General features: G+C 32.3%; 1 protein-coding gene across 1 annotated transcript in view; it reads right to left on the bottom strand.

Annotated features, from left to right (window-relative positions):
• Positions 1 to 3,433, bottom strand: part of LOC123879039 — a 48,443-nt gene extending 45,010 nt beyond the window's left edge. Inside the window, exon 1 of the mRNA XM_045926543.1 lies at positions 3,070 to 3,433. The gene's annotated coding sequence lies outside the window, so the exon portion shown is untranslated. The remainder of the gene's footprint in view (positions 1 to 3,069) is intronic.
• Between the last annotated feature and the right edge of the window lie 20,191 nt (positions 3,434 to 23,624).

Genomic DNA, 23,624 nt, shown 5'->3' with positions numbered 1-23,624 from the left:
GAGTCAAGTCTTTCGACCATGTTTTTATTTGCTAGTTCTAACTTTTTAACCCTCGACCCAAAAAGGGGTGTTATAAGCTTGACGTATGTATCTGTGTATCTGTGTGTTTGTGTATCTGTCTGTGGCACGTAGCTCCTAAACTTATGAACCAATTTTAATTTAGTTTTTTTTTGTTTGAAAGGTGACTTGATAGAGAGTGTTCTTACTTTAGCTATAATCCAAGAAAATCGGTTCAGCCGTTGGAAAGTTATCAGCTCTTTTCTAGTTACTGTAAACTTCACTTGTCGGGGGTGTTATTAATTTACACTTGTTCACATAATACTCGTTAAGTGCTCTATCTCTGAATTAGCTTCAATCTAACAAAGGGGCGTTAATTTTCTGTAAGTTTGCTATACAAGTAACGTTGTTGCTGTTTCGAGTTCCGGCATGACGTCGCACTCGCAGCGTGGGCAGACGGTGGGCGATCAACCTTGACTTTATTTTATTTTTAAATGTATGTTATTAACCAGGAGTTTTCTTTATCAGATTATATTATTATCGCTATTAGATCTACATGTAGATCAATATGTCAAAGATGTCAACTGAATAGCTTGGATTTGGATCAGATATGATTTCGAGTTTTTTATATCCGCATTTTTACGGACTCGAATTGGATGAGTGATGATCTATTTAGTTTAACACTAGAGGATGCCCACCGCTTCGCCCGCGTGGATTTCGGTTTTTAAAATCCCGTAGGAACTCTTTGATTTTCCGGGATAAAAAGTAGCCTATGTCCTTCCCCGGGATGTATTCCATATCTGTACCAAATTTCATTAAAATCGGTTCAGCGGTTGGGCCGTGAAAACGTAGCAGATAGACAGACAGACACACAGACACACATTCGCATTTATAATATTAGCATGGATTAGAATTGAAGCATGGATTAATAGCCTCGATAGCTCAACGGTTGAGGAGCGAACTGAATTCCGAAAGGTCGGCGGTTCAAATACCACCCGTTGCACTATTGTCGTACCCACTATTGGCACAAGCTTTACGCTTAATTGGAGGGGAAAGGGGAGTATTAGTCATGATTAGCATGGCTAATATTCTTTAAAAAAAAAATAACCACGCCCATACTCAATGGTAAGAGATGAAATAGACTCTTGTAGATTATTTCTGGCTCTATTATCTCTACCTTCTGGTGACAATCTATCAAGTGCGTAGCCGCTCTAACTCTTTGATAAGTGCAATCATAAAACAATTAAAAATAAATTAGGAAGATGCCTAATTAGATACTTAACTTAAATGATAAGGTCAATCGGGGTCATCTTATCACTCGATTGATTCGGTGCATAGATATGATTCGGTGCAGTTTTAATCTATTCTATTTTATTTTTAAAAAGATAAAGTTGAAAACTAAAACCCGACTACTACGATCGTCTTAATAAATGCTGAAATATTATAGTAAAATTGTTTTTCTGTCGCTTGATATATATTTTAATGTTGTAGTACATTTATATTTATGAACTCAGAATTTTCTCCTCTTTCATTGGACATCCCACTCGATACAATAACAAAAAAAAAAAATTTGGAGACCCCCACTTTTTTTTGATGTAACATCCGTTAGGTAATTTTTTTCGTATAAAATATACCCTATGTCAGCCCTGGATCTTTACGACGAATCAATTGACACCTCATTCATCAAAATCGGCCCAATAGTTTAGGCACTACGGTGGAACACACATAATCTGGATACAAACATACATACATATAGATTTTAGCAGTCTATGTAAGACTGCTAAAATCTTGACATTGAAAATGTTAATTTTTTAGGGTTCCGTACCAAACATAACAACTATACTTTTGTTCTTAGTCGCATTTATCATGACTTAACAATCTATTTCCGAGTCTCAAGCAACGTTGCTTAACCTCAAGTTACGAACTAAGTTGCCATTAAGTTACCTTTCGACTTGCCTTACTCATAACACTGATGTAATGACTGAATCTGTACAAATTACTTGTCCTACTTGCGCAACCATAGATATTTACTATATCTACCTTCTAATTAGATTCTTAGGACTTATGATTGCCTGATACTCATGGCTATAATATGAGAGGTGAAAGGTCAATACCGCTGTCAAAGGTCCAAAGTTCTGAGAGTTCTGCGTTCAACGTTCTAGTCTAGTCCTAACTTTTACATAATTTACTTTCAATAAACTAATGTTGCGTATTTGACCGTCGCGGTCAACTATTTTTGTATGTGTAGAGACTAGAGAATAAAGATTCAAGTAATCGCAGAACAAGAAGGAATTCAGAACTCTTGAGGATAAATTAAAAAAATTAAAGTATCGATCAAAAATCATAAACCACGGTTTACACCTAACTAAGAACCTATCGATCATAAATCATAAACCATTTAGGTACTTAGCTAACCAGAAGTAAATAAAAAAAAACAGTAAGAATAAAAAATATACTTAGTTACTTAGCTATACTTAGCTATAAATAATATTAGAAACATAATGAAAGAAAATCAATGAATAAGTTACCTGCCACTAAATTGTTATCATAGGTTTTCTTTTCTTACGTCATCTAAGAATTCCTATTAGAAAATTTGCATTGGTTTGATGTCTAAATGGCAAGTGTAAATTAAAAATTTATAACACCCCCGACAAGTGAAGGTTACAGTAACTAGAAAAGAGCTGATAACTTGCTGAATCGATTTTCTTGGATTATAGCTAAGAACACTCTCGATCAAGCCACCTTTCAAACAAAAAAAAAAACTAAATTAAAATCGGTTCATTAGTTTAGGAGCTACGATGCCACAGACAGATACACAGATACACACGTCAAACTTATAACACCCTTCTTTTTGGGTCGGGGGTTAAAAACTTTATTACAATAGGTACCTACGTATGGTATCGAAATAGAGTAGGATATTATATTATTAGGTAGTAGGTCTGTCTATCTATATGTGTAAGGTTGAAAAGCTACTTAAATACAAAGAAAATCATAAAACCAAAGTTGTTCCAAGCTTCGCATGGTCAAGGAACTCGCATAAAAGTACAAGTAAGTACGAAACAAAAGCCTTACCTTTTAAAACTTATTTTTAAACAAAACTTAAACTTGCAAAGGCACCTTCACGCACAAATCACGGAACACACGTCCTTATGTGCATGGACACAAAAACCACATTCCTTTGCAGCACTCATATAGGAAAAAAAATAAAAAAGTTCACATCCTTGGACTGGCCATATGCTAACAATCGCGTTCCTTTTTCAAATAATAATCACTATTCCAAAACTCGATGCAAACATTGGTGTACTAAAAAATATTCGAAATAAATAAGGTTTTAATTTGAATTTGGAATATGTTCGTTTTCGTTTAAAATCGTTTCAACGACTCGCATGGCGACCGCGCGTTCGGAATTCTAGTTAGGTACTGGTTTCTGAACGTGCTTTCAACCGGTTTGCTCGAGCAAAAAGGTTGTATGCAATCGATTTTTTTCTGAACGAAAATCGATTCGAGGAGATGATGTCAGTATTAAAAGGATTTAAAAACTCGTTGTTGCCATAACGGGAATATTTTATGAGGTGACTGAGGCTGTGTCTGAGAAGAATCATTTTAAATCGAGTTAATTCCACCTATATTGAATCGTAGGTATTCGTCTTTCTTATTAGACTCGTCCTTTTCGGAGCTTTGCACACTTATTCCAAATTCAAATAGTTCATAGGCGGCAGGAAAGATGAAAAAGTTGGGCGGGGTGCATTTGTTGAAATGAAAACTTCTTTACAGACGAAATCGCAAGCATTCTAATCTCTATCTCAAATAATCTATCTAGTAAGGATCTATTTGAGTTGAATTAGAATTAATATCCTACTTCTGAGACTAGTACTGGGTACGGGACCCAGTAGTGGGTCCGCGATGAGTTGGTTCATGAATAAAACCGGCCAAGTGCGAGTCAGACTCTCGCACCGAGGGTTCCGTACTCGGGTATTTTTTCGACATTTTACACGTTAAATAAAAATCTATTCAATATAAAATTAATAAAAATCCGTTTTAGAATGTACAGGTAAAGTCCTTTCATATTATGATACCCAATTTGGTATAGTTATCTTACTATGAAAATTGAAAATACTAATAAATAATTTGTGCATGAAATTTTTTTTTTGTGATGTAACCACAAATTCACTTTTTTGGATTTTTCCTTTACTTGTGCTATAAAACTTACCTACCTGCCAAATTTCATGATTCTAGCTTAACGTGAAGTACCCTATAGGATTTCTTGACAGACACGACAGACGGACAGACAGAGAGACAGATAGACAGACAACAAAGTGATCCTATAAGACGGAACGGAACTCTAAAAATAGACAAAATGCTTGCAACGCAATTAACCCGCATAAGTTGAGTGGTTACAACACATGACATCACCATATGACGCAAGTTCGTGTCCCGGCGAGTGATTAATTACCTAATTAGTACATACAAGACGTGTACGCTATACCGATTAAGTATATTTTAACCCCCGACCCAAAAAGAGGGGTGTTATAAGTTTGACGTGTGTATCTGTGTATCTGTCTGTGGCATCGTAGCGCCTAAACAAATGAACCGATTTTAATTTAGTTTTTTTGTTTGAAAGGTGGCTTGATCGAGAGTATTCTTAGCTATAAATCAAGAAAATCGGTTCAGCCGTTTGAAAGTTATCAGCTCTTTTCTAGTTACTGTAACCTTCACTTGTCGGGGGGTGTTATAAATTTTTAATTTCCACTTTGTTATAATATTGTTAAGATACTCATCACATATCCGACTGTAGGCAATCATTGAAGGATTTTTGCATTGTATATGAATAATTTATGAAGATATATTTTTACTTCTGGAAAATCTGGTTTTACTGAAAATATCCCAAAACACGCTATAACACATTGAGTTTTAAGTTAAAATCGATTCAATTATAATAAGTATAAGGAATTGAATTGCTTAAACAACTTTGTACTTTAGACCTTCTGAAAATAACGCTTTCCTACAAGAGCAAATCGATATTATGCAAAAATGAATTTAAAGTAAAATAATACGTGTCTCTTAGACAATAGAGTTTAAAATTGTAAGAAAAATCTGTTCTCATCCTTCAGACATTGTAATAATTAAAGTTCAGAAAAAGACAAATACGATTAACGCAAAGAATGCCACGGTATCTTCCACACTCGCTTTTCTTCCTTGGTTCTTTGTGTCTCAAGTCTGTGTCACATTTTTCAATGCAGAGGGTCCTTATCGAAGGATTCAGGACCTTAAGCAGTATCGACTGCTTAAGGTGCATGAGACGGGTTTGCCCGCGAAATTCAAATCTAATTTGGTTTTTTCGCAATTTGTAAACTAATACGATAAAGTAGGCTTATGGCATTTTAATTGCGCCAATGACAGTATCATCCTCACAGGTATATATAAAAATCTTTACTTGAAAGGGTCCAGTTTAAGAAATTAGCTATAGTATCGACTAACTTGTGAGAAACTCATGTCAAACTAATTATTTTGGCTAATTTCTTAAACTGAAACACTTTGAAGTAATGATTTTTATGTAATCCTGTGAAGATGATACTAGTCGGAATTAGAATGCCAGTAGGGTAATATTGTGTGTTCTAGCTCAAGTCTCTAGATGACGCGGCGCGCCAGCGCGCGCCGGATCTATAAGACTTAAGCTAGAACACACAATATTTTCACAATAGATATCAGTTACAAGAGAATGATCAGGTTATTGTTACTAACTCATGTAGAAAGATGATTCAATGGTTGATTTAGCACATTCTTAAGTGATGCAACTAGTTACGATACTGAGTTGGAATATTTTATAGAAATTCTATTCTTAAGCATCGATTAGATTATTTAGAATAATTTATATTTTGTACTGGAACCCTTAAGAACCTACCTAATGCAATTAATGTAGCACTCATCTCAAATTTATGTTAAGCGGAGGTTCAGTTTAAGATGGGAGCATGTTAAAACGGAACAGGTATGTCAGTTTATTAATATAAGTAATTAGTAACCACACTCCTTTATCGTAAAATAAAAATTCAATTGTTGCGGTATAAAGGTTCAAACACGATCGTTCAATTATTCAATCATTCATTTATTCATTTATTCAAGTATTCAACTCATGGTAAGTGGTGTGTCAGTTTAAGATGGAAGCATACTAAACCAGAACAGGTACGTTTGTCAGTTTATTAATATAAGTATAATTAATGACCACACTCCCTTACCGAACATTCAAGTGTTGCGGTATAAAGGTTCAAAGACAATCGATCAATCATTCAATCATTCATTCATTCATTTATTCGAGTATTCAACTCATGGTAAGTGGTGTGTCAGTTTAAGATGGAAGCATACTAAACCGGAACAGGTACGTTTGTCAGTTTATTAATATAAGTATAATTAGTAACCACACTCCCTTATCGAAAATTCAAGTGTTGCGGTATAAAGGTTCAAAGACGATCGTTCAATCATTCATTCATTCATTTATTCAAGTATTCAAAACATGGTAAGTGGCGTGTCAGTTTAGGATGGAAAGCATGCTATGCCGGAACAGGTAAGTATGTCGGTATATAAGTATCAATAATAATTACTAACCACACTCTTATAATAGAAGGTTAAAATTCAAGTGTTGTAGTATTAAGGTTCATCCAATTCATTCATTCATTCTAGTGTTATGGTATCCCACTAAAGCAAGTGTCCGAGTCAGAGGTGCATGCCCGGGATCGAACCCCTGCCCGACTTATAACCGGAGGCAGCGGACGTCTTAATCACTATGCTATCATGACTCATAGAGTAGATCGAGTTCGGTTGATAGACCTACTATTCCATAAAATACTTACATTAACACCTTTCTACCTAACTATTTTTGCCGATAAAATCATATTTCATATAAGTAAGTATAAGTACTTTTTATTCTCTAAATGGGCGATAATTTTTATAAAATTATTATTAATCGATCCGCTTTTGGTAAGTAACTAATGAAATATTATATTGTATTTTGGCATTACACTATTTCAACTGCTGTAAACATTACCTACATAGTGCATAATATGCATACTTATCTAATGTAGAAATACAGAACAGACGCCATGAGTGTTAAAAAATAATATCAAAGTAGGTATAGTCGGGATACATCATGTGTTAACTAAAAGTGATTCTTTTTCGGTGTCTAATGACTCGTATTGCAGGATTGCATATTTGCAGTTTGCTTCCTAATAGGGAATCCTAAACATGCATGCGGCATCTTATGTATGTGTGTAATAATGAGATCTTTGAATGTCATTCTAATTACTTTTATGTTTAAGAGTCATTATTCTATGCAAATACTATGAACTTTTGACTTTATTGATTGACTATTAGAAGAACCTAAATTCTGTAAGCACTGTTTTCACTACGCATTTCTTTTGTGAGCACTTCAACGAGCAAACGTTTACTTAATTCACTTAAAAAATCATTTTTTAAATTTCAAAAAGCAGTTGTTTAGCTTCAGTATGTATGTATTTTTTTATTTTATTTTTATTTTTTACATATTTTAATGAAAGAGTTGTTGCATCTACAGAGAAATAATTTTTTTTTTAATATTAACTTCTTACCTAATAGTATTTTAAAAAGTTACATTAAGTACATACATGTTTAAATTTCATTTCACCAAAAAATCTTTAATTGTTTCAGAACTAGATAATAGTATGATGTAACAACATTAAAAAAATGTTTTTTCTATAACAGGGCTTCGAACTTTAGCAATAATCCTTTTAATTCGGATGACGAATTACCTATAACTTCAAATTCAACTTCAAAGAGTAAATCACTCAATAAATTGAAGAAATCAAAAAAGCGGCAGTCAGATTCAGAATCTGAACCGGAACCACCTGTAAAGCGTAAGAAAGCGCTTCAAAAAAAGCCTGTCAAGGCTGCACGTCCTTCATGGGAGTCTGAGGTGAGTTATTACACTTTATTTTTACTGTAAATATAATATTATTACAATTGTTTTCAAGAAATATTAGAATTCTGACTGAATATAAGCATCAACTAAACCCTTTAAGAAGATATTAATGGTTTTTTTACATCATTATATTTAATTATTTAATTATTAGTTAATATTAGCTTAGCACGTTTGAATATGGAGCCTAAGGTCTCAAGTTCGATTCTTGAGCTGGATCAAATAAATTGGGAAAATCAGCTTTAGGGAAGGTTTCGCAACTCAACTCTGGGTTGTTGAATTTATTGATGGAAACCTATAAACAATTTATTAATAAACATTTTATTAACTGAGTTAATATTTTTTAATAACTAAAAATATTATTTTTGTCTTTTCAGTACGAAGAAGAAGTGGTGCAAAAGCTTGAACCACTTAAAAATTTTATCACCAAGAAAATAGCATCAGGGTATTCTACACAGCGAAAACCAGAGAAATTAATAACGGAAGGCGATTATTACTTAGAACTCCGCATCTATAACGCTGCTGAAGCATCAAAGATAAGCCCGGGTAATCGATGGCGTCACGCCCTTTTTACTTATAAGTCATGTATGGATACCAACTCAGAAATTTGGCAGGCAACGAATCGCTTGGTCGCTGCTGCTAAGGAAGATTTTAAAGGGGTTAAACCTACACTATACCCAGCATGAAAATTTTAACTGCATTTTACTAACTTCAAATAATAAGTACTCTTACTTAGTATAATCTCATAATGACTTTTTGTGATATTTGTAATATAACAGTGCCAAAATACTTTTCACACAAGAAAAGTTATATTCATAAGTCTAATTGTTTACTTCGCACAGAATTCGATAATGTTCAAATAATTGGAACTGCTTTTAAGAACAGAATACTAAGCTATCGTGTATGTCCATCAAAAAAATTTTTGTTACCTGAGCAATTTTTATCTGAAGTTGTAAATACGATATGTAATTTAGTAAAAAGAAGTCTTGAGAAACATAATGCTCTTAAAATAAATTTTGAATTATTTGCGACTTTTACTTTGCCAAAAAATAATGAAAAATCTTTAAAGTCGTTTAATACTAAATATGTACAAATTTTTCAATCCACAAACATAAAAAATATATATTTAGAGTGTGTAAAAAGCCTGCTTAACAAATTATCAGAGTTTGAACATTCAGAATCAGGCTGGTCTTTTGACTCTTTGAATAATTTAGAAGTAAACATTAATAAATACAATCCTTTAAGGACAGGCTCCTATGTTCCACTACCAATAAAAATTCTGAAAACTAGATCTTGTGTAAATATTAAAAATAGTGATGATAAGTGTTTTCTGTGGAGTATATTAGCACATATGTATCCCACCAATAAAAACTTTAATAGAGTATCTTCATATCCTCATTATTCAAAAGTTTTAAAAATAGATGGTATGTCGTTTCCACCATCTTTTGAGGATATCACATTATTTGAAAAAAATAATTCTGACATAAGTGTTAATATATACAGTTTAGAAAAAAATGGTGATATTAACGGACCTCTGTACAAAACCAGCAAGCGTAAACTTGTTCATGTTAATTTGCTTTACATTACTAAAAACAATAAAAGACATTTTTGTTTGATAAGAAACTTTGAACGGTTGGTTCATAGTCAACTTACTAAAAATAAGTCTAAAATTTTTTTATGTGAGGAGTGCTTCATTTATTTCAATTCAGAAGAAAAATTATGCAAACATAATTGTGCTAGAATTAAAACTGTTCTTCCAGAGAAAAATAGTAAATTATATTTTGATAATTATGAAAGAACTCAAAGAATACCAATTGTGATTTATGGTGATTTTGAAAGTTTATTAAGAGAATATTCTGATAAAAGTAAATCTGGGCATACTGAAACCATACAGGTTCATGAAGCCACATCTTTCGCGTACTATATTTGTTGTGAATCTAAACCTGAACTTAATGAACTGGTTTCATACATAGGAGCTAACTGTGCTCAAAAATTTGTAGAAACAATTTCAAATGATGTCAAACGATTACATGCAATTTTGTTAGAAAATAATCCCATGAAACTACTTACTGAAACTGAAAAGAAATGTTTTCATAATGCAAAAGTTTGCTGTATATGTAAACAAAAATTTACATCCACAGATAAAATTGTGGCAGATCATGATCATTTTACAGGGGAATATAGAGGCGCGGCTCACAAAATTTGCAAGTTGAGTGCAAAGAAATGTCCTTTTATACCTATTATATTTCATAATTTAAGTAATTACGATTGCCATCTTTTTATTAAAGAGTTAGCGAGTATTAACGGTCGTATAAATATTATTCCGAAAAATAAAGAAAAATACATATCGTTCACAAAATTTATATCAGTTGATTCAAAAACTGCTGCTCAACTGAAATTCATCGATTCTTTTAATTTTCTCAGTTGTAGCTTAGATAAATTAGCTAGATCTTTACATCAAGACGACTTCGTAAACTTGCGTAGGTATTACAGTGATCAGTATTTATTTGATTTGATTTGCAGAAAGGGTGTGTACTGCTATGATTATATAGACTCTTTAAAACGTTACGATGAAACTGAGTTACCAAAACGAAAACATTTTTTTAATAAACTTACTTCAGAACTTATTTCGGAAGAAGATTATAAACATGCATTGAAAGTTTGGAAAACTTTTAAAATAAAAAATTTAGGCGAATATACAGATTTATATTTAAAATGTGATGTACTATTACTAGCAGATAGTTTTGAAAAATTCAGGAAAATTAGCTTAGCAACCTATTGCTTAGATCCGTGCTATTATGTTTCTTCACCTTCTTTAAGTTGGGATGCAATGCTTTTGCATACCAATGTAAAATTAGACCTTATAACTGATGTGGAGATGTATCAAATGATTGAAAAAGGTATACGAGGTGGTCTAGCTCAGTGTTCATTAAGATATGCTAAAGCTAACAATAAATATATGTCTGACTATGATATCAACAAATCAAGTAGCTTTTTGGTATATTTAGACTGTGTGAACCTGTATGGTTATGCAATGATGATGAAACTTCCTACAAGTAATTTTAAATTTTTGAACAAAGACCAAATTGAGACTTTTGAAATTGATTCTATTACTGTTGACAGTAACATTGGGTATATACTTGAAGTAGATCTTAGTTATCCATCTGAAATACATGACGCTCACTCAGATTTACCATTTGCTGCTGAAAAATTTACACCTTTTGGTCATAGAAATGCCAAGCTTATTGCAAATTTATACGACAAATGTTCCTATGTTATTCACTATATCCATTTAAAAGAATGTCTTAAAAACGGTCTAAAATTGTTAAAAATTCATAGAATTCTATCATTTGAACAAAAAGAATTTTTGAAACCATATATTGAATTGAATACCTCTTTGAGGCAAAAAGCAGAGTCTGAATTTGAAAAAGACTTTTTCAAAAAACAAAATAATGCTATTTTTGGTAAAACCATAGAAAATAAAAGAAAACAAGTAAATGTAAAACTTGTTAATACATGGACAGATAAGAATAATAAGACAAACAGGATTATTGGAGCAGAAAAGTATGTAAGTGCGCCTAACTTTAAATGTTTGTCGATATTTACAGATAATTTGGTAGCAATCCAATTAGAACAAACGAAATTAATTTTGGATAGACCAATTTATGTGGGGTTTACTGTTTTAGAGTTAGCTAAAACACATTTATATAACTTTCACTATTCTATAATGAAACCATTATATAAAGAAAATATTGAACTTTGTTATACTGATACTGATAGCTTACTATATCGCATATATACTGATGATTTTTATTCAGACATGAAAAAGAATATTAAGTTTTTCGATACCAGCAATTTTAGCGATAAAAATGTTTACAATATCCCTCAAGCAAACATGAAAATTCCGGGGTTTTTTAAAGATGAGATGGGTGGAGATGTTATTGTTGAATTTGTTGGCTTACGAGCAAAATTGTATTGTATTGAATCACAAAAAATGTCTATTAAAAAGGCAAAAGGAGTGACAACATCTGTTACCAAAAGGTTGGATATAGATAAATACAAAAATGTGTTATACTACAATCAATCAGTCAGAAAGAATATGTGTGTTATTAGATCTAAAAATCATAATGTATATACCCAAAAAATTAATAAGTTAGTTTTAAATAGTGAAGATGATAAAAGACAAATTTTAAAGAAGCAATTTAAAACGTTGCCGTGGGGGCACTACAGTACAATTTTTTAGTTGTTAATTTGTACTAGATTTTATGTTATTCATTACTGTGCAATTTTGATTGTTCATGTATGCATGCAAATATTGAAATAAATATTTACTACTCATCATCACTGACATTTTATTATTTTACCTTTCAGTTTTTTTATTTTTATATTTATCGAGATCAATAACTTGAGTTATAGTGATATCATAGCAGGTGATAATGTTTGCTTACTGACCTTTACGTTTGTTTATATAGACCTTCAATTTCAACATTATATCCTTATCACCTTGGTCAAGAAATGAAAATGCAGTAAGCAAACATTAAGCAAAATTAAAAAAACCTTTACATTTAAGGGAATCGAACCCTTGAAATATTTGAAAAAACTTGATTGTACTACCTAATATTTACATGGAATACGTTAATATTATTAGGTACTTAGTACAATCATAATGTTTTCAATTAATAATTTAAAATTTAAAAAAACAATTTTATTCTTTAAACCACGTTTATTTCATAAATAATGAATTCATGCTACAGCTCCTTACTCTATAAAACACTATTTTTATAAACAAAAAATATGATGATATTTAAAAATAAGCAAATTACATTTCAACAATAGTTCACATTTATATGGAGTGAGTAATTTTTGACATTATTTTACCTATCAAATTTTCTGTAGCATCCATAACTTCATCGTAATTATCCTTGACTACATACTGTGCACTAACACTAGGAGTATCACCATTTATATTTTCATCTTGTTCTCCTCCATTTAGTCCATAAATATTTATTTTTATTAAATGAAGCCGTCTTCCAGTTGCTTTGCGAATAACATAGGATGTTGATGTAGAAGTCGGGGGTGAAACAGGCTTCAATAGTGATAAACTGCATTTTTTCTTTTTTTTCATCTCCTTACTAGATGCTTGAACTGGTTCTGCTGCTTGTTTTTGAGCTAAATCCTCGCAAAGTCTCTGAAATTCAGTTTCCGCGAACCCGTTTACATCTTGTGCGTAGTAAAAAGGATTTGTTAGATTTTCGTTGGGTAAGATAGGAGTCGACATAATTCTGAAACAAAAAGAAAAATAATTAATAAATAACGGTAAAAAAATACATGCTTCATTAAAAGTCAGCACATTGTTATAAAATAATTATAATAACTTACCAAGTAAAATACTCGATATTTATTATGATAAAATTATGAGCGCGGCTACTGTTTTCTTCGGGAGCTGTAGCAGGAATGAAGCTTTAATAAATAATAATTAATCTAATACTGTCTTGCGATCTAAAACGATGTAATTTGAGCAAAACGAAAACATAATGCTTTAGTGACACAGCATCACATTCCAAGTTTTTCCCGAGAGCTGTAACAGGAATGAACATGCATCGATAGTAAAATCTTATATAATCTTGTATTCTCAAATGGGTAATTTGAGCAAAGTGAAAACAAATCTTTAGTGACACAGCAACGCATTCCGAGTTTACACGTGTATGGTGTCATTTCTTTAAATTGGTTATTAACATTATGTTACATTTTAGTTATAAAATTATATAGAATATAATGTGAAGACTTTATAACAGGATTTTATCTTTTTTAACAGAAAACACAATGAAGTTGATCAAACAACCAGTAACATTGGAAATTAACAATTTAAATATAGAAGCGTCATCAATCCAAAAAAGGCATAGTTTGCTGTTGCCCGATACGATTCGCTGTATAATATGTGGACCGTCAAATTGTGGCAAAACAAACACAATGTTAAGCTTATTACTACATCAAAATGGTCTCAAGTTTCAAAATGTTTACCTATATTCTAAAACAACATTTCAACCAAAATATTGTTTTTTGAATAAAGTTTTAAGCATGGTTCCAGCTGTTAAGCTCTTTACCTTCAAAGATGATAAAGAGGTTATTCCTCCTACTGAAGCCTTGAAAAATTCTGTATTTATTTTTGATGATGTTACTTGCGAGAACCAAGTAAATATCCGAGATTATTTTTCAATGGGTAGACATAAGAACATCGACTGTTTTTATTTGACTCAAACATATTCTAAGATACCAAAACAATTAATTCGAGATAACGTAAATTTTTTAATAATTTTTAAACAAGATGATATAAATTTGAAACACATCTATAACGAACATGTCAATTCTGACATGACTTGGTCAGACTTCAAAAAATTATGTTCAGATATATGGAAAGATCCATACACATGTTTAATAATTAACAAAGATTGTGAATTAAACAACGGTAGATATAGAAAATCTTTCGACGTTTTTGTAAAATTTTGAATGAAATTATTTAAACAGATTGTAATTTAAAATTAGTTTCATTTTAATTTTTACTACATAGTTCAATGGTTGTGTAAAATAATTAAAAAAAGAAATGGAAACAAGTTTGAAAAAAGAGTTAATTAAATCAGTAAAGGCTATTAAAAGTAAAGTAAAAAGATTACGTGATGAAGATGAAGAGTTAGAACTGAGGCGGAAAAAAATATTTAAACCACTGTCTGATCCTTTGAAAGCAATTGTTACACTAAGTAAATATGCTACAAACAAATCTTATCACGAAACTAATTGTAACAACGCAAGTGTTGGAAATAATCAATCGCCTGAAATTCCAAATATAAACTCAAAACATGATGGTGATATTGAAATTACTTACAACGATAATAACTTTGAAGAAAATCCGAAAAAACAAGAGGAAATGTCTGAACCTTTGGAATTTCTAAATGATGAAGTCAACATTTCCGAAACACTGGCAGACAATGATCTGTTTGGCGAGCAAAGCAATGTATCTATACCATTTGGTATACGTCGCATTAACAAAAAATTGATGATAGGAAATACCCCCGTCAAATTTTCAACTGTAGATGATATGTCTTCAAACAAATTAACGTTTATTACTATTGATGATAAAAGTTATGAACTAACTGCTGGTTTAATAGAACTTTTATTAAGAAATAAACCAAACTTGAATAAAGTAACTGAAAGTGATAAAATCACATATAAAGATATCTTAATTAGTACTAGTGCTCATAAAAGAGATTACAATCCTGCTAATCAAATTAAAGGTGACAAAGGAAAAAAATATTCTCAAATCATCAAACCATTATTTTATGAAAAGGATATGTGTGAAACAAACAAATTAAAGTACGGTGGTAGGCTACCAGTTTTAAAGAAATACAAAACTGATACTGATCTCATCTATTGGGATGATCCTAATGAGTTAATTGAAAGATTAAGATTGATTATTGCGTCCAGAGACGCTGGCAACACTAATCATGATAATGAAATTCTTTCGATTATTGAAGAGTTAAAAGAAGCGGGTATAATAAAAGAATAAAAGAAAGCACATTTATGGAGCGTGTTCAGTATTGATAAGCAGGTTGAACATGAAAGTTGATAAGTTTGGACATCATGTTAATAAGATGCGAAGAATGAAAGGAGTGTTATTAGAATGCGCTTTGAAGTGTACAAACAATAATTTGGATGCTCAGCATAAAAGAGTAAAAAATCTTGCGCAACCGGTAGATTCTAACGATTGTGTTACAAAAGAATACGTTGATGTTTTGGCAGACAATCTTTCAAAAAAAATATCATCAATTAATCAGTTTATTACAGAAATAAATATTAAAGTAAGTAATTTGATCGAAATCACCGAGGCTAGTAAAGTAAAACATGAGCAAAAACAGCGTCGTAAATGAAATACATAAAAATGCAAGAGTAAACTTTCCTCGTCGACATGTTGTCATGAGAGATATAGACGATTTATGGCAAGCTGACTTGATTGATATGAAATCTCTTTCGAAACAAAATTCAGGTTATAAATATATTTTAGTTATAATTGATACATTCTCAAAATATGCTTGGGCATTTCCACTAAAGTTTAAAAATAAAGATCAGGTCTCTAAAGCGTTTGAATCTATATTAAAGAAAGGACGTATTCCAAAAAACCTTCAAACTGATTTTGGAACTGAGTTTTACAACGAAAATTTTAAAACGATAGTCAAAAAATTTAACATCAATCATTATTCTACATATTCCACTAAAAAAGCTTCTATAGTTGAAAGACTTATAAGAACTTTAAAAAATAAAATGTATAAACAATTCAGTTTCCAAGGAAACTACACTTGGATTAAAGGTGTGCTAGAAGAAATAGTTGAAAATTATAACACCTCTAAACACAGAACGATCGGTTTATCTCCTAACGAAGTTAATGAAAATAATAAGAAACTTATACTTCAAAGATTTAATGTAGGAAAACAGTTAAAAATCCTTAAGAAGAGAAATTTAAAAGTTGGAGATTTTGTGCGGATTAGTAAGTATAAAGGTGTTTTTGAAAAAGGTTACACTCCTAATTGGTCCACCGAAATATTCCGTATTAAAAAAGTACAGAAAACGAATCCTGTTACTTACCTTATAGAAGATGCTAAACATCAGCCAATTTTGGGCTCATTTTATGCAGAAGAACTTCAAAAAACAGAAAATCCTAATGTCTATCTTATTGAAAAAGTTTTAAAAAGAAAAGGAAACAAGATATTTGTAAAGTGGTTAGGATTTCCATCGAGTGAAAATAGTTGGATAGATAGAGCGAATATTTTATAACTAACCAGTTCCCAATTTATTTATTGTTATTTAAGTGATAGTATAGTTATTTTACATTCATTGTAATAAAAGTAATGAAAGAGAGCAGTATTCTCAATTGGTTTATAAATCATTTACCATTTGAACTTCATCTACCTGGATATAATTACTGTGGTGCTGGTACAAAATTGTATAAAAGGCTTGCACGGGGAGATCAAGGTGTAAATAAATTGGATGAATATTGTAAACAACACGATATTGCATACGACTTGTCAACTTCATTAAGTGATCGTCATAAGGCTGATAAAATATTGATGAAAAGGGCTAAGCAACGTGCTTTAGCATCTGATGCAACTTTGGGAGAAAAGATAGCAGCAAATTTAGTTAATAAAGCTATGATAGCTAAATTGTATACCGGATCGGGACTGACTAGTAAAGCTAACAATTCTAAAACAGTGTCGCCAAAAAAATCCGCTTCAGGCACTGGTTTGAAAAAACACTTTAAACATGTTGTTGCTCATGCAAAAAAGCATGTGCAAAAAATGAAACCCAAATGTAAGAAAATGGCTATAGAATTAGCCATAGCAGCGGCTAAAGAATTGACTAAAGACTCGTCAATAAAACTTCCTCGAATTATACCAATTCCAAAAACTGGTGGAGTACTTCCTTTGATACCTATTTTTGCCGGATTATCTGCTGCGGGTAGCTTAGCTGGTGGTGCTGCAGGAATCGCTAAAGTTATAAATGATTTGAAAGACGCTAAAAAACGTTTTACAGAATTAAAGAGGCATCATGAAAAAATGGAAACCCTCCATATAGGCAAAGGTTTACATATCAAACCGCATAGAGGTAGTTTAGGAATTTACATTTCAAATGAAAAAAACTAAGAGAAAGGCTACCCAAACGAGCGCTCACCAATATCGACATCATCAACCATTCGCAAGACATTCCTTACTTTCGAGGGGTGTTTATGAGAGATGAGATGCCAAAACATCCTTTTCGAAAAGAATGTGGTATAGTTAATTTGGATAGCTCCAATAATCCTGGCTCTCATTGGGTAGCCTATGCAAAAGTAAATAATGAAATTCAATACTTTGACAGCTATGGAAATTTAAAACCACCTAAAGAGTTAATTCAATATTTAGGAACTGGTATGAGTTATAATTACAAAAATTTTCAAGGTAGTCATCCTTATAACTGCGGTCATCTATGTATAAAGTTTTTAAGAAGTTTTTGGAATACACAAAATAAAATGTATAAATAGTTCAGTAAAATCAGTAAATTTTTAGTTTACGATCATGTCTGTAACAATCACTATTACCGGGCACAAATCTGTGTTGGAATCATTTTTTCAACCTCCTCTTATTCTCGATGGTGAATATGAATGCGGTTTATTATATTTTTCTGCTCTGAACTCAATACCAAACATAAATCATAGCAATAACATATTTGCATATGGTGATGAATGTAAATATTTAAAAATTCCATATGGTACTTATGATTTATATGACATAAGAGAATATCTTGCGAGTAAGTTAGACAACTGTGAAATTGAAATAAAACCAAATAATAATACTTTAACATGCTCGCTTTTTTGTTCCAAAACTGTACATTTTGACGTAGAAAACAGTTTAGGACGCTTACTTGGTTTCCCAAATGTAAAACTTGAAGCAAATAAATGGCATGAGTCTGTAAATCCAGTTAACATTCTTCCCTTGTCTGTCATCAGGATCGAATGTGATCTTATATTCGGATCATTTAATAATGGGTTTGCATCACATATTATTCATGAATTTATTCCTAACGTTCCTCCAGGATATCGATATATAGAAATTCCAAAAAATATTATTTATCTTCCTGTTAATAAGAGTAATATATCATCCATAACTGTTAAAATCATTGACGAAAACGGTAACAATATTGATTTTAGAGAAGAAAATATCCAACTGAGACTTCATTTACGTAGAGCAAAATGATAGTGTTTAATAAAACACTTGGATATGAGGTGAAAAGAATCAATCATTTGCCTGCTACTAAAGCGCGTACACGTATTAAAGCAAATCGTAATATTGTAACAAAAAGAAACAAAGATTTTCTCCGATCACTCGGATTCAAAGTATGAATATTCTAAATATTAATAACACCCCAGTATTCGATAATTCTATCGAAAGTTATGAGATCCACACGTACAATCCATACAATAACAGCTTTAAAGAAAATGATGAAATTCGCATTCCAATACATCAGCAAGACATATACATATTACCATGTAATAGTTCAATTTATGTTGAAGGCTTTGCCACAGTGACTGGAAAAGATCAATCGGGGAAAGAAATAAAGAAACCTGTAAATTTTACTAATAACCCTGTTATGTTTCTATTTCAAGACATTAGGTATGAAATGAACGGTATTGAAATAGATCGCGTAAGAAACCCTGGAATAACCACAACATTAAAATCATACATATCGATGAATGAGGGGGATAGCAAAGTCGCAGCATTGTGGGGTTGGCAAATGGATGGTTTTAAAATGACAGAGGGATATTTTAATGCTGTTATACCACTGAATAAAATAATGGGATTTGCCGAGGATTATAATAAAATTATTATAAACTGTAAACATGAACTTATTCTGAATAGAAGTAATAGTAATTTAAATAGTGTAACAATTCACAAGGATGATAATATACATATAGAAGTACGAACAATTCAGTGGCGTGTGCCGCATATAAAAGTTTCGGATCGTGAAAGACTCTCACTACTTAAGTATTTAGAAAAAGACAAACCTATTCAAATAGCATTCAGAAATTGGGATTTATATGAATATCCTTTACTTCCTAAAACTACAAAACATTCGTGGTCAATTAAAACTACTTCTCAACTTGAAAAGCCTCGATATGTTATTTTTGGTCTACAAACTAATAGGAAAAACAGTAAGACTAATGATAGTTCTATATTTGATCATTGCAAATTAACAAATGTAACACTGTTTTTAAATTCACAATATTACCCATACGATTCACTTAATTTGAAATTTGATGAAAATAAATACAGTATATTATACGAAATGTACACTCAATTTCGTCAGTCTTATTATAATCTTCCTGTTGACCCGTTGTTTGATCTGATCACATTTAAAGAAAAGGCACCACTGTTTGTAATTGACTGTTCAAGACAAAACGAGAATTTAAAGACAGGACCTGTAGACGTACGTTTGGAAATTGAAAGTTCGCAAGAAATCCCGGATAAAACATCAGCATATTGTCTTATAATAAACGATCGCCTCTTTGAATATAAACCCTTAAGTAATATTGTCCGCAAGTTGTCATGAATGTCATCATTGATGTACAAGGATTCAAGACGGATTCCAATGAGTTTATAGTAAAAGAAATAGCTATATTATGTAATAACCATATCCAGACTTATTTAATCAAGCCACCATACCCATTTTATAATTTAACGAAAACGGAAAGAAAACAAGTTTGTTGGATAGAAAGAAACAGAGGAATACATTGGAAAGAAGGTTTTATTTCATACTTAAACTACAAAGGATATGTAAACATGAATAATTATTTAAATAATAAACGTGTTTATGCTAAAGGTGTAGAAAAAGTGCAGTGGATATCGAAAATGTTTGGTTGCGATAGTGTTTATAATTTGGAAGATAAATCTTGCCCTAGCTTATTAAGTTTGTATGAACAATACGAAACGAATAGTGATGTGTTTAGTTGTTTATACCATCCTTCAATATGTGCATTAAAAAACGTGCTTGTTTTAAGAAAATGGTGTCTCGATAATAAAATTTTCTAATAAATATATATCTAGTAGTTTTTATTTACTTTCCTTTTGTTAAGGGTTGATTAGTAATATAAGTATGACTAGCAAAGTTTAGTCAATATTTTTATTAGTTGTTGATTAATACGACTTTAGTTTATTCATGTACATGGTCTAAGAAAGTCATTCCTTTTCAAAAACTCAAAGTAATCATCATAATTATTAACAAATAAAAATGATATTAAAAGTTAATGATTTAGTTGACGTTGTTATTGTAAAATGGAATTTGTGTGGGCTGCATCATGTACATATATTAAACTATAAGGAATACGATGGTATTCTGATATCAACGATCTCAAAGAAATCCAACATTTATTATAAAGGTCTTAAAGTTTCCGCACGCGTATTAAGAATAAATAATAAGTATGTTGACTTGATACCATCAGCTGATTAATGTGTAACTAAAACCGTCTGATTTTCATAAATAACCTTATAAAGCTGAGTTATTAGGATTTATCTGAAATTGACACATTAAAAGTAATTTGTTGAACGATTTAAAAAAACCATTACTTATATAAATTATAAATCCAAATAATTCTAAAATGAGATGTCAATAGTGATAAGTAGGCTATCCAAGAATAATATCACCATTGAATCATCTTCGAGGAGTTTGTGACAACCTGATCATTCTCTTGTTACTGATTATATTTAACATCGATCGTGAAATTGGAAGTTGTAGCTCACGTCTATACGATGCGCGGCGCGGCGCAGCTACACCGCTAGACGCGCCGCGCTTTATCTAGAGACGTGAGCTACAACTCCCAATTTTACCCTACTACTATATATAAGCCTACTTTGTCGTATTCGTTTATAAGTTGCGAAAAACCAAATTAATTTTGAATTTCGCGGGCAGACCCGTCTCATGCATTAACAGACGCACACGCACGGTCTTATACAGCCTGAATTCAATAGGTCCCTGCAACTCGTGCGATGATGTTATTTGATGTCATCAGTTCACCCTAGTGTCGAGGTCTTCTATGCTGCGGTTTCGATTGGGATTATAACGTATATCGGGTTTTCGAACTATATGTACTGCCAATTTGCCATCTTGTATAAGGATTAGCAAGCTGAAGTGGCAATGGGCAGGCCATGTCTGTCGCAGAACCGACGGCCATTGGGGCAGACGTGTTCTGGAGTAGAGACCGCGTTCCGGTAAGCGCAGTGTGGGACGACCTCCAGCCCGCTGGACCGATGACCTGAAGAAGGTGGCGGGGAGCAGGTGGATGAGGAAGGCGGAGGACCGTGTTTGGTGGCGCGCTCTTGGAAAGGCTAAGAGGCCATGTCCAACAGTGGACGCTTACAGGCTGATGGAATGGAATGTTGGATATTAAAATTAATGTATGTTGGTTAGGAAACAGCCCGTCGAGTCTTCCAGGAATAACTTCTCCCTTACCGAGAGCTTTCTGGGAAACCGACGAAACCAGTCTGGCGTGTTTGCATACATGATACGAGTCGCAAAATCTATACTTGATATTATAAATGACTAGCCGATGCCCGCGACTTCGCCCGCGTGGATTTAGGTTTTTCGAAATCCCGTAGGCACTCATGTGCTAATCCAGGATATTATCTATCTCCATTCTAAATTTCAGCCAAATCCGTCCAGTAGTTTTTGCGTGAAGGAGTAACTAAGATACACACACACATACACACAAACTTTCGCCTTTAATAATATCATTAGTATGATAGTGTGATAAAATGTGTATGTCCGTCTAAATTTTCAATCAACCGTCCGTTTTTGACGAAATTTAATAATTACAGAGGTCTTGCATCCCGGGAAAGTATCCCGGAAAATCAGAGTTCCTGCGTGATTTTTAAAAACCTTCAACCACGCGGATGATGGGCATCATCATATTATAAATGCAAAAGTGTGACGGCTGTCTGTGTCTAGCTTTTCACAGCCCATCTGTTGAAGCGATTTTGATGAAATTGTTTATTAGTACAGAGATATAGGCTACTTTCAGTTCTGGGAAATCAAAGAGCTAGAGATTAGCCACAGCTATAGCACGGTAATATTATGTATCAGTATTCCAACTTCATACAAACGGACGAAACGCGAGCTATACCTACGCACCTCGATGTCGGCAGGCGCTCGACACGCAGACAGTCGCGACTGTGCCGCAGTGACGAACGGGCGGTGTTTTGTTTTTCTAACAATAACCGCGCGATTTTTTCGTTGTATGTGAAACCCGATCAAAGAAGCCACAATTTCAGCTCAGAATGTCGGTATTTAAGGTACCGGGACTACAATAAGATTAATTCGCAAATTTTTTGATTGTACCCAGCGATGATTTTGTGGAATATATAGAAAAAATGGAGAAAATATTCCGAACTTCATTTAAAACCAAATATATAAATTGTAAAGTAGCTGTAGGTATCTATAACCAATTAAAAGATATTCATTTTTCTCCATCTTGTCCATGTTTCCCAAAACAATTTTTAATTAACAGCTTTATACTAGAATGCGGATTTTTTAAAGTTTAAAATTTAATAATTCGTAACGTTCGTTTAATTTCCTACGTCTCAGTCGAGGCGCAATTATTTTTCGGTCTCAAATGTATAAGACCGATTTGTTATTCAATCATAAACATGGTTTTTTAATTAAATCTACCAATCAAAAAACAACACGCATTTTTATTGAACATTTCCTATGCAATTCATAAAGTATTTTATTTGTTTATATAAAAAAAGTATATTTACAATCACAAAACTAGATGGAAACACAAAGTAGGCAAATGTAATTAAACTGCTGGAGGCGGGCAGCCCTACCGCATGTTTACGTACCGCGCAACTGTAGGTATCTTTTTCAAAGAGACGGCCGAGTTAGAATACTGTATAGATAATAATATTACCGTGGCTATAGTTTGCGTCCCAGAGATGGTTTCAAAAGTGTGTGCCAATTCGCACTGGGCCAGCGTAGCGGACTATGGATTCAAGATTCGTGATTTTTTATTTGCAGAAACATTTTTTACATTGTCCAGTAGAAATGATTCACCTTACATAATCAGGCATGCAAAATTTGTACAAAGTCTAAAACTATTCATAAATAA

The sequence above is a fragment of the Maniola jurtina genome, chromosome 27 (genome assembly GCF_905333055.1).
Source record: "Maniola jurtina chromosome 27, ilManJurt1.1, whole genome shotgun sequence".
NCBI lineage: Eukaryota > Metazoa > Arthropoda > Insecta > Lepidoptera > Nymphalidae > Maniola > Maniola jurtina.
The sequence above is the reverse complement of the archived record's forward strand: the minus strand, read 5'-3'. Positions and strand labels throughout refer to the sequence as shown.